The sequence below is a fragment of the Chiloscyllium plagiosum genome, chromosome 4, assembly GCF_004010195.1.
Source record: "Chiloscyllium plagiosum isolate BGI_BamShark_2017 chromosome 4, ASM401019v2, whole genome shotgun sequence".
In the NCBI taxonomy this organism is placed as follows: domain Eukaryota; kingdom Metazoa; phylum Chordata; class Chondrichthyes; order Orectolobiformes; family Hemiscylliidae; genus Chiloscyllium; species Chiloscyllium plagiosum.
This window is the reverse complement of record NC_057713.1, coordinates 38,056,741-38,069,537: the sequence shown is the minus strand read 5'-3', so window position 1 is coordinate 38,069,537 and position 12,797 is coordinate 38,056,741. Positions and strand designations below refer to the sequence as shown.

Genomic DNA, 12,797 nt, shown 5'->3' with positions numbered 1-12,797 from the left:
GAGGTCATGTTGTGGCTGTACAGGACATTAGTTATGCCACTGTTGGAATATTGCATGCAATTCTGGTCTCCTTCCTATTGGAAAGATGTTGTGAAACGTGAAAGGGTTCAGAAAAGATTTACGAGGATGTTGCCAGGGTTGGAGGATTTGAGCTATAGGAAGAGGCTGAACAAGCTGGGACTGTTTTCCCTGGAGCGTCGGAAGCTGAGGGGTGACATTATAGATGTTTACAAAATTATGAAGGGCATGGATAGAGTAAATAGGCAAAGTCTTTTCCCTGGGGTTGGGAGTCTAGAACTAGAGGGCATAGGTTTCGGGTGAGAGGGGAAAGATATAAAAGAGACCTACGGGGCAACTTTTTCACACAGAGAGTGGTACATGTATGGACTGAGCTGCCAGAGGAAGTGGTGGAGGCTGGTACAATTGCAACATTTAAGAGGCATTTGGATGGGTATAAGAATAGGAAGGGTTTGGAGGGATATGGCTGGGTGCTGGCAGGTGGGACTAGATTGTGTTGGGATATCAATCAAGTCGGCATGGATGTGTTGGACCAAAGGGTCTGTTTCCATGATGTACATCTCTATGACTCTATTCTGATGGTTGTGGAATTGCTTAGCTTTGTCTATCACTTATTGCTTATGCCATTTAACTGGCAAGTGGTCCTGTTTAGTAGCTTCACCAGGTTGACATTTAATTTTTAGACAGCCTGGTGCTGCTCCTGGCATGTCCTCCTCCACTCTCCATTGAACCAGGACTGATTCTCTGGTTCACTTGTAGCGGTTGAGTCGGGGATATGCCAAGCCATGAGGTTGCAGAATTGTATTGGAGTATGATTGTGATGGTGCTGATGGCCCACAGCGCCTCATAGATGCCTACTCTTGAGTTGCTATATCTGTTTGAAGTCTGTCCCATTTAGCTAGGTGTTAGTGCCACCCAACACAATATAGGATGTTCTCAATGTGAAGGAAGGACTTTGTCTCCAAAGACTGTACAGTAGTTAGTTACCAATACTGTCACTGGCAGATGATCTGTGGTAGGCTGATTGGTGAGGATGAGGGTAAGTATGTTTTCCCTCTTATTGGCTCTGTACCACATGCTGCAGACCCACAGTAGCAGCTGTGTCCTTCAATCATTAGTGGTACTGCTGTGCCACTCCTGGTGGTCATTGAAATCCTCCATTCTGAGCCCTGCCCACCCACAGTGTTTCCTCCAAGTGGAAGTCAACAAGGAAGAGCACTAATTCATCAGCTGAGGGAGAACATTACATACTAATCAGCAGGAAGTTTTGTTGCCTTTGGTTGACCTGATGCCATGAAACATCATGGCACCCAGAGCTAAAGTTGAGAATACCCCGGGTTGCTCCTCAAGACTCTGTATTATTGTGTTGCCATCTCTCCTGGATCTGTCCTGCTGGTGGGACAGGACATACCAGGAAGTATGATTCTGTAAGTCTATGCCAGGCTCTTCCCTAACTAGTCTGACACAGTTGTCCTGATATTGGGAGCTCACAGATGTTAGTGAGCAGTACTTTGCAGTTGTTATTTCTTTTGCCTTGTCTGTCTGGTTTAAATGTTTTTCTGAGACATTCTAGCAGTCAGGTGACATGCTGGGCCATTTCAGAGTGCAGTTAAGACTAACTTGTATTGCTATCATTCTGGAGTCATATGTAGGCTAGATTTCCTTCCCTAAGTGGTATTAGTTTTCTGGTTTTATCAATCTTTGTTTCATGATCATCATTAGACTTTTAATTTCAGAGATTTTTTTTTTAAATTCCATGGTGGGATTTGTACCTGAGTCTCTGGAGTACCAGTCAAGTGATAACTCACCTATGTCATTGCCTCCCTATTTAAGGAAAAAAAAAATTGAAAACCTATTGTTAAAATGGCATGAGTTTAAGCAGGCAGTTAGAGTCAACCACATTGCTGTGACTTTGGAATTACATGTAGATCAGAGAAGGCATAATTGAACTGGATGGATTTTTGCAACAAACAACAATAGTTGCTATCACATGAGCTGGTTGTGTTTTATTGAACTCAAAATTCATATTTGTCATGGTGAGATTCAAACCCATGGTCCCAGAACATTACCCTGAGAGGAGTTTTGGGATACTAGTTCAATGACTTTACCATTACTCAATCTACCATTTGGTAGGTGTAACCCCTGTCACCTGCATTAAAGTCTGCTCATCTCTCTTTGATGCAGACAAAATTAAAAACTCATTTTATGAACAATGACTTTAATGAAAGGCAGAAGAAATTTCTCGCAGTGGCCACACTGTGTGAACTGTTAATTGTACATTGAGGAGTCAGAAAAATCAACATAATTCACAGGTGAAATCTGTCCTTCATGGTAATTTGTATGAATGTAATATATTAAAAGAAACATTCTCCCTTTTTTTTCAGCAAATACAGGCCTCAGCTGGAACAGCACAATGATAATTTCTCTCTCTCCACCATTGCTGAGGGCTCCCAAGCAAATGTAAGAAAATTATGCACCATTTCATCTAATGTTTTTCCCCATGATTAAGCATTGGTTTACTATGATAACATTATATATCAGGTAATCATTTTTCATGTATATTTTCTAAATGCCTCTGATCCCACAGTGAGAAGCAAAGTCTACCAGCCATTCAGAGCAGGTCTGATCTTATATCAGAATCCCACAGTACTTCAGAAAAACAAAACATCTGATTAAAGTCAGGGGAAGTTTTCTGTGCTGAACAGTAATTGAATTCGACAATAAGCAATTATAAGTAGTGGAAATAGGTCCAAGACGGTATATTCAAGGAAGATGTTTTCAGAGGTTATTGTTCTCATCCGATCTTACTTCAGTGGCAGAGTGGTGAAAATGCAGAACCTGCTGACTTGTGGAGTTTTATTTTTCTTCTTGGGAATCATGCATACAGGTCAGGAATTGCTCAACCAGTTCAGAAACAATTATTTTTATGTGTGACTTATGTAACTTACTGTTAGACTGGATAACAATAGCTGGTTTCCTTCCCTAAAGGGCATCAGTGAAGGCATTATGTTGGATTTATATGAAAATCTAACTGAACTAGGTCATTTAGCACATTAGGACTGTGCCAGCTCTTGATGGAATCTTCCAATAATTCCCACTACCTACACCTTACCCATAGTCCAGAAGGGGCTCCTTTTCAAAGATACATTCAAATCTCCTTTGCAAGTTACTATTCAATCTGCTTCCTCCATATTTTGTGTGGAAGGATTACACAGAATGGTGTAAGATTGGTTGTGCACTGGAGCAGTTCTTGAAGAAAGGCAAAGACCATTCTTTATAAATTGTTCCATTTTGAACATTTAATTGCATTTCAAGACTCTTTCAGGCCCTTGGCATAAATCTCTTGTCACAAACTTAAGGATACTGCCAAAGACCTCTGCACATGGTCTCCAGGGAATGTCTAAAAATGTCCCATTATATCCTACTCTGTCCCATTTCTAACCTCAGCTGGCTGCAGGTTGAATCGTTTTAGGAAACCACTGTGCCAGGGATATAGAAAGTGTATCTGTGCAGTACAAAGTGGATACACGTTGGTTCATGTACCAGCAGATTTTGACCCAATAACACTAAAGTAGAACAGGAAACTGTAGATTGACCAGTATTTTAAAAATAAATTGTTCATGGGACTTGGGGGCAGCACTGGGTAGCGTTTATTGCCCATCTTAATTGCCCTTGAGAAACTGGTGGTGAGCTACCTTCCTGAACTGCTGCAGTCCATTTGCTGCAGGTAGACCCACAATAATGTTAGGAAGGGAGTGCTGAGAAACATCCACTGTGATTCATAGTTAATCATTGATGTTTAATTTATTAAGTAACCTATTAATGCCTTGGTTATACAGGATTACGGTACCTAGCTGTTCTCAGGCAGTCCCTTGGGATGATTTGTATTTGCTCCAGTTCACTGGATTTTCAGATGGCTGATTAGCGAATGCACAACCTACAGTCTCTGCCATATGTGAAGCAGGCAGTACTTGTTGGGCAAATAAGTGTTTGGTAGTTGTGCACGCTATCCATAATGCCTTGACTGCAAGTTCCTGACTGGACTCCACCTCTCCATTTCAGCTGGTCACAAGCCAGGAACTCCCATGAGTCTGCAGGGATATTTGATCTCTTTGGGGATGCTCTGAGGGCATGCCAAAAGTCTTTCCGTTGTTTTCCTGGGAGTCTCCTGCAGTGATCAAGTTCAAGTTGAGAAATTACTTCAGGAATATTGTATTACACGTGTGAGCAACCCGTCCCACTCAGCAGAGCTGGCTTTTATAGCATCTTGATGCTGGCCAAGTTGCCTTAGTAGAGGATGCTGCTGTTGAACTGCCTTTATTGCCACTAGATCTTGTGAAGGCAGTGCTGATTGTACTTCTTTGAAATGCTTTGAAGTGCTGCTGTAGCCTGTTCTGAAGTGCATAGCAGCCTAGTATAACCTGTTAACCATCAATTCAGTCTAGCAGTGATGCTAAATATCTAGCAGCCCTAGTCTGGAGTTCAAATTCTACAATGAAAATTGTTGAATTGAATGCATTTTATAATTTTTGGGCTGACACCAAAAAAAACTTTAAAAAGTTCCATATTATTGTAAAATCCTAATGGTCGAACCTACTCTTCACAGAAGGAAACTTACATCACTTACCTACGTGATATTCCAATTCTACAAATTGTGTTGATTTTTTAAAGTTACACGTTCATGAGTAATGAATAATAAATATGGTCTTGCCAATGTTACCCTCATCCTGAGGACAACTTATTAATGTACCATCTGGTTTGATAATGAATAATGGAGCCAAGAAGGTCTGAGATACAAGGTCTAATTTATATTAAGTTTATATTAATTTATATTCATTATTTATATTATGATTCTCAACTTCGGTAATAGAGTCATACTGAAATTCTTTCTTTGCCCAGAGCAGGAAACATATTTTTCCAAGTTACTTGCTTATGATCTCTGAACACATGCATACTTCGCACTCAAAAGCACGTTTGTTGTTGGTGGTTGAGTACTAAATCAAGTTTGACTCTCTTGATGAATTAATGGCTTGTCGATACTCAAAAGCATAATGGAAAATTAAAACACAGGATAGCCCAGGAAGAATGAGAGCATTAAAAGGAGAAAGGAAAAAAATCCTAGTCATCTGAAAAGCATTTTACTGGAGTAAAGTCAATTCATATTGAGATACAGAATGTACAAACTTAGCTCAAACTGGTTAAATGACTTAATATGTTCATCCTTCTCTATTGCAACAGAATACGCATTGACTGCTAAATAGTTCTAAACTTGCAGTAAATTAAAAATGAATAAATAGAATAAATATGAAAAAGGTGAAAAGGGGCATTGCCTTTAACTTTTGTAGGAAATTGATAGTAATTTATGCTTGCTTAAGAAACTGAAATTCAAGGAACTGATTGGCTGATGCTAAAGTCCAGAAAAACACATATCCCAACCCAAATCCCAGCTTGTTCTTCCAATGTGTACAAAATCACAATGCAACAGCTCCTTTCCCATGCTTTCATATTGTTTAGAATCACAATGTATTAAAACCCTTTCCGTGGAAAAAAGACCCTTTTCACCCAATCTAATTATTCTGGGGAAGGCAGTGGTGTAATCATATTGTCACTGGAACAGGTCTATGGTGAAACCTGAATTAAATTAAAATCTGGAATGTAGAAACCTCCTATCTAATAGTGACCATGTAACCACAGTTGATTGTTGATCTGGTTCACTAATGTTCTTGCCATCTTACCTGGTCTGGTCTACATATGACTCCAGACATATGCCAATGTGGTTGACTTCTAACTGTCCTCTGGGCAATGAGGGATGGGCAATAAATGCTGGCCTAGCTAGTTGAAATCCACATACTATGAATGTGTGAAATAAATAAACCCTAAGGAACAAATGCGAACTATTTCATTCCCATTGTTTATAAATCCAACAGAGCTCAGCCCTCATGTTAAATCTATGCATACACAACTCCAAAGGAGCAAGTCGTGCCCTAATAACTCACATTTTTGGATTCACAAACCTTATCTCACTTACTTGCATTAACTAGATTCCTAACAGAACAAACCCTGTCCCATTTACTCCCATTGTCTACATTTCAAATGGTACAGCCTCCATCCCAAAGCCATCCATCGAATAAAATTAGATTTGACAACCTCTTGCAATTCAGTTTCACTGCATGAAATTCCAATTTATATATATCCCAATGAGCTTTGATTTATGTCCTTCCATTTCCCACTCTACAGAATAGAAAATCCCTTGTAAAGTGAGAGATGCACTAATCAGAGCTTGATTGTATTGCTTCCAGCTAAAGCAACCCAACTGAGTTGTGGCACCACTGAGACATTGCATCATCATGTGATTGTCCCACTTTAACTTCATGTCAAAATCTCATTCCTGAATGTTAGATTGGGAATCTAAGAAAGGGATGGGATTCTCATGTTAATTCTTGCTGGCTTTTATTGTTCAATTATCCTGCAGCTTTTAAAGTTTAGAACTTCATTCTTAAAAAGATATTTTCTATATGTGACAGCACTTGAAGTTGAAGGGAGAGAGTATATTGGTGAAGTTGCAATTACGAGGGAGTGGTACTGAGCAAACTAATGGATCTGCAGGCTGACAAGTCTCCAGGTGAGCTTGTCAGAGATGGTTAGTGTGGAAGTAATTGCATTAGTGTTCATTCTGCAAACTGCACCATATTCTAGTAGGGCCCCATTAGATTTGAAAGTAGCAAATATAATTCTTGTTTTAGAAGGGATGCAGAAAATAGGAAACTATAAGCCAGTGAGCTTGACATCTGTCATGAGATAGTTATAGAGTCATACAGCATGGTAACAGACCCTTTGGTCTAACTCATCTGCACTGACCAGACATACTAATCTGACCTAGTCTCATTGCCAGCATTTGGCCCATATCCCTCTAAACCCTTCCTATTCATATACCCAACCAGATTTCTGTTAAATGTTGAAAGTTTATCAACCTCCACCACTTCCTCTGGCAGCTCATGCTGTACGTGCACTATCCACTGCATGAAAACAGTTGTTGGAATGGACCTTTAAAGAGGTTAAAATTGGGCACTTAGAAAATATCAAGATAATCAGGATGAATCAGTGTGGTTTTCAGACAGGGAAGTCAAGTTTAAACAATTTAGTGCATTTCTTTGATGGAGTAATGTACACCTAGGATATAAAGCATGTTGATGTACTATACTTGGATTCCCAGAAGGCATTTATCAAAGTGACACGTGAAATGTTATTGCTGGAGTAACATATTAGCATGGACGGAAGATTGGCTGGCTGACAGATAACAGAGAATAAGAATAAATGAGTTTTTTCTGATTGGCAGGATGTGATGAGTAGAGTCATGCAGGGGGCTGGGGCCCTCAGCCTTTGCAATCTTTATCATATCTGAAGGGATCAAGGGCATAGTAGGTAAACTTGCAGATGCTATAAAAAGAGAGGAAAGTACGTTGTGAAGATTGCAGATGGATATCGGTAGGTTGAGTGAGTAGGCAAAATCTGACAAAGAGTATATAATATGAAAAACACGAAGTTATTCACTTGGACAGGAAGGATGAAAAAGCAGAGTATTACTTAATTGGAGAATGACTGCAGAGAATCAAGGCGTTCTGGTGCATATTACCAAACGTTAGTTTTCAAGTACACTAAGTAATTAAGAGAAGAATGGAATGCTATCCTTTAATATATGAGGAATTGAACATAAAAGCAAGGATGTTGTAGTTCTGTTATGCAGGGCACTAGTAAGACCACATCTGTAATATTGTATTTCGTTTTGATTTCCTTTTTTAAGTAAGGATTTAGTGAATTAGAGGTGTTTCAAAGGGGGTTCAGTAGATTTATACCCGGAATGAGAAGGTTGTCTTCTGAGGAGGAATGTTTGTTAGACCAGCATTGTTTCCATTGGAGTTTAGAAGAATGAAGTGTGACTTGATTAAGTAGTATAAGATTGTGAATTACTTTGACAAGGTCAACATGGAAATGATGTTTCTGCTTATGGGATTGCTCAGAACTAGGATCACGGGGGGCAGAGGCAGGATTTTTTTAAGCAAAAGGTGGATACATTCTTGTTACACTGTGGAACCAAACATCAGGGCTAGATATGAAGGTGAAATTTGTGCTCCAGCCCTCTGTGGTAAAGAATGTTACAGATTCACTACCCTCTGAGAGAAGAAATTCCTCCTCATTGCTGTTTTAAATGTGTGAGCCCTTTCAGATTATGCTGTCTGGTCCTAAAGAATTCTATAGGTGGGAACAAACTCTCCTCATTGATCTTCTTATGCCTCCTGAGGATTTAAATACTTCAGCAAGATCTCCTCTCATTCTTTTAAATTCCATTGAGTACAAGATCAGTCTACTCAATCTCTCCTCAAAAGACATTTCCTCTGAACCCAGTATCAGCCAAGCGACCTTTCTCTTGACTGCCCCCAATGCCAGTATATATTCCCTTGTACAGAGCAACGAAAACCATTCACAGTATTCCAGTTGTGGCATTGTATAGTTTTAGCAAGAATTTCTTACTTTTATATATTGCTTCCTTTGAAATAAAGGTCAATATTTATTTACATTCCCATTACCTGTTAAAATTGAATACTCGCTTTTTGTGATTTTAGCACAAGGACATATATATATATGTCCCAAATCCCTCCTGCTGCAGCTTTCTGCATTCATCCTCACTTAAATAATACTCAGCTCCTCTATTCTTTCTGCCAAATGCAATACGTATGTTTTCCCACATTATATTCCATCTGCTAAGATTTTACACACTTAATATCCAGTCTATAACACTAAAAACTGAAAGAACTGTGCAGGCTGTAAATTAGAAATAAAGACAGAAATTTCTGGAAAAGCTCATCAGGTCTGGCAACATCTGTGGAGACACATCAGAGGAAAATATTGGTTTATATGCACAGATAGAGTGGGGGGAGGGGTAAGGAGTAAACGATAAGTGGGGTCGACCCCAAAGAGAGAAAAGGACAGTTAGGCAAAATATTAGATCTGGCTGGGGGGTGAATAGCTGCTAATGTTGACTGTTAGTGGCTCACAATGTGTTATGTATAACAGTAGACTATGTGATAACAAGGCCTGGTGTATGGAGGTTGGGTTAAAGACGTGGGACAGCTCAAACCATGAAGTTATGGAACTCCATATTGAACTCCAGAAGACTGCAGGGTCTCTGAATGGAAGATGAAGTGCTGTTCTTCCAGACTGCACTGAGCTTTGCTGGAGCACTGCAGCAAGCCTGAGACAGAGATGTTGTTCAGGGAATAGAGTGGTGTGTTGGAGTGGCAGGCAACTGAAAGCTCAGGGTCTTTTATGAGGTAACCAGGCCTTGTTATCACCTAGTCTGCTATTTCACACAACTCATTGTTTGCCACTATCAGTCTCCATTAATAATTCATTCTCCTAGCCTGATTGATCGCCACTCCTTTGTCTTTCCCCTCCCTCCATCCTATCTTCTGCATATGAACCAACATTTTCATAGCTACCATCAGTTCTGAGGCAGGGTTACTCAAACCGAAACATTAACTCTGATTTCTCTTCACAGATGTTGCCAGACCTGCTCAGCTTTTCAAGCAGTTTCTGTTTTTGTTTCAGTCAATATCAATATTCCCTCTAAGCCACACAACTCCAAGCTTCTATCCATGGTGATCGGTGTTTGCCCATCATTCATGGCATTGACTTCCAGTTCCAAATCACTCGGTTTCAGAGGCCTGTGCAGTCAGCAACAGAGTTCGAGGGAACACTGGTCTATATCCCTCTATAGATACTTTACGTCATCCTCACTACTTGGCTTCCTGCCTTTTTATTGTGATTCATAAACTTGGTTATAAAACATTCATTTTCCTCATCGAACTCATGAATATATTAAGGCAGTCCCTGGGTTGCAAATAGGTTCCATTCCAGATTCTGCTCACAAGTTGATTTGTTCGCATATTGGAACGTAATGCAGGACATTATACAGCCATTTATAAGTACAAGAAATGATTATATGTTGGGTCTTTAAAATATCATCCCTATATAAGATTGCATTCCTGAGTAGAAGTATTTGTAAGTCAGACATTTGGAAATCGGGGACCCCTGTACAATATAAATAATTGTGGCCCAGCACTGATCCCTGTGGCACTCTAGTTACGTTGCCATTCTGAAAATTCTCCCTTTATCCTAACTCTCTGTCTTCTACTGGTTACCCAATATTCTATTCATGCTAATAAAGTAACCCCAAGAGGTGGGCACCACAGGGAGTGGAGTGCTTTATTTCCCCCTCCAACTCTATTTTGATTCAATCCCTGCCCTCCCCTTTACTTTTTTGATCATGCAGCATTGCCCTTTGATGAGAAGAGCATTGCTTGTCACTGACCACTTGGGTGTTTCCTTTCTTCCTGGTGGTGGAAATTGAATAAAGATTTGTACACCTGCTGTCTTTCACTGTGTCGCACACCTGCACACACACAACATGGGTGCTGGGGAAAACATAAGCACTTCCGCAGTTAGGCGGTAGTGTGGGGGTAAAACAAGAAAACAAATAATAAAAAGAATAAACTAACCCCAACACCATAGGCAATGCTTCCTGCTGTGTTGTGGTTTTTCATCAGAGGAGAAGTTCTTGTTTCTGTTTCCACCCCCTCCAACACTCATCTCTACTCTAATTTGGAGGTGCTGGTGTTAGACTGATGTGGACAAAGTTAAAAATCACACATCACCAGGTTATAATCCACTAGGTTAATTTGAAAGTGCTAGCTTTTGAAGTACTGCTTCTTCATCAGGTGGTTGTGAAGCAGAACCATAAGACACAGAATTTATAGCAAAAGATTACAAGGATACAATGATACAGTGAACAAACCGAGATTGTTAAGTCTTTCATCTTTTAGAATGGATTTGCTTGTTTTGGTTCTTTAATATGTAAATCCCAGAACTTCTTTTAAGTCACATCCTCAAGAAAATTTAAGGTTTTATTACAAAAGGTGACATCTCAGCTCAGACAATGCCTTAAAGGTCTGAGCTTAGAGTCTGTCTGTATCCCAATCTTGAGTCAGACTGGTTCTATTTGCAAAGTGGAATTTACAAATATATGGATTGATGCCTGTATTTACTGCTTGCAGGTAATGCATTTTTTGAGCAAAATAGAATGAATCTGCAAATATAATTCTGCAAATACAAATTCACCCCGTAAACCTATATGCTTGCGAGATCTACGTTCCATTTTATTAATTAACCCATTACAATTGGTTGTAATGTTACATTGACCTGCATGTAAATTTATTGGATTCTCAATAAAGAAAACTGTGTTCACTTTCCATCCTGGATTATAAATTTCCCATATGTGCTGTGATAGGCAGCAGATATTTTTCACTGTCAAACATGATGTGAGGGAAAACTACGTTTGTGCAACATTTCCAGAAACAACACATTTAATTCTTTCCTTCTGTTCTTCTTCCCTGTATATGTATGTGTGCATGTGTTTGGATGTATTTATGTCCATACATCTGTGTGTCTATGTTTATTGTGGCATCTGTATGTTTGTGTTTGTTTATGTGTTTGTCTGTGTCTGTGTGGTTGTGCGTCTGTCTCAATATGTGTCTATGTCTGGTCAACTGTATTTGTGTGTGTGTATGTTTATGCATGTGTCTGGACGTATATCTCTATCTGTATTTTTATGTGTTTTTGTATCTGTGTGTATATCTGTGTGTTTGTGTATTGATATCTTTGTGTGGGCATCTATGTGTTTGTGTATATCTGTCTATTTATCTGTGTCTGAATGTGTGTGTGTGCTTGTGCGCGGGTGCGTCTGTGTACACGCCTTTTTTTTGTATATGTCTGTGCCTGTGTGTTTGCCTGTGTGTCTATCTGAGTGTGCATGTGTGCTTATGTGTCTATATGTTTACCTATGTAAATATATCTGTGTGTGATTTTTGTTTTGTAAAATTTCTATCTCCAGGATGATGTGAACGGACAAACTAAAACTCAAGAATCATTAAAAACTTGCCCGAAAGATGGAGATTCACTCAATGTGCAAAACAACTGGACACCAAAACATGACAACAAGGAAAGTGCTAGTGCAGAGGTAAACTCACTACAGAATAACATGATGTAAAACAATTGCAAAAGTGTCCATTTTAAAAAAAATTACAGTTTTTCTCCTGCCTTATGAAACGCTTAGCATGCTTTGATGTATTTTATATAAATATATATATGAAAAGAGAAATAATTACAAGAAATCCTTTGTTATTTGTTTGACAAAAAAGACAGAAAACAGTGAAAAAATTTCTTGTCCTCAACATGAATCGTGACCCCAGCAACCTTGCTTTGATTGATCATTTATTGCAGTCTGATGGTGTGATATACGTTTGCTGCTGAGTTTTGTACTTAGCCACCCTGGCTATATTTTTCTCTCTCTTGTGGAATTTTTGTTTTGACCTTTGAAAATTGGAAAACAAAGATGTTGAGTACTGAAATAAATCTTTTTAAATTTATTGGTAGCATGTGTGGTTGTGTTCATTTCTTTTCTCTCTCTTTATGGTTAGGAAGTTTGCATGAGGTTTACATCTGTCACCTTTACCCAGGGAACACAACTGTGAAGTTGCAAAAACAAACTGCAAGAAGACATACAGGGTTCTGATTTAATGTCTCATCCTAATAATGGATGCTCTGACAGTGCAGCATTGTCACCTCTCTTCAGCAACTTGGGTTGTTAGCTTCTTTGCCATGATTGTGCCTTTCTATCCTGCTGGTGCTTGCCTGCCATTGTTCAGACAGGAGTGGATGGAGCA

The 12,797-nt window shown here is 39.3% G+C and overlaps 1 long non-coding RNA gene across 1 annotated transcript; it reads left to right on the top strand.

The window, feature by feature from the left end:
* The first annotated feature begins 562 nt into the window (after window positions 1-562).
* Window positions 563-12,500, top strand: LOC122548966. Its single transcript, XR_006311375.1, has 2 exons — window positions 563-2,478; window positions 11,966-12,500. It is a non-coding gene; the product is annotated as an uncharacterized LOC122548966 (long non-coding RNA).
* Window positions 12,501-12,797: the final 297 nt, after the last annotated feature.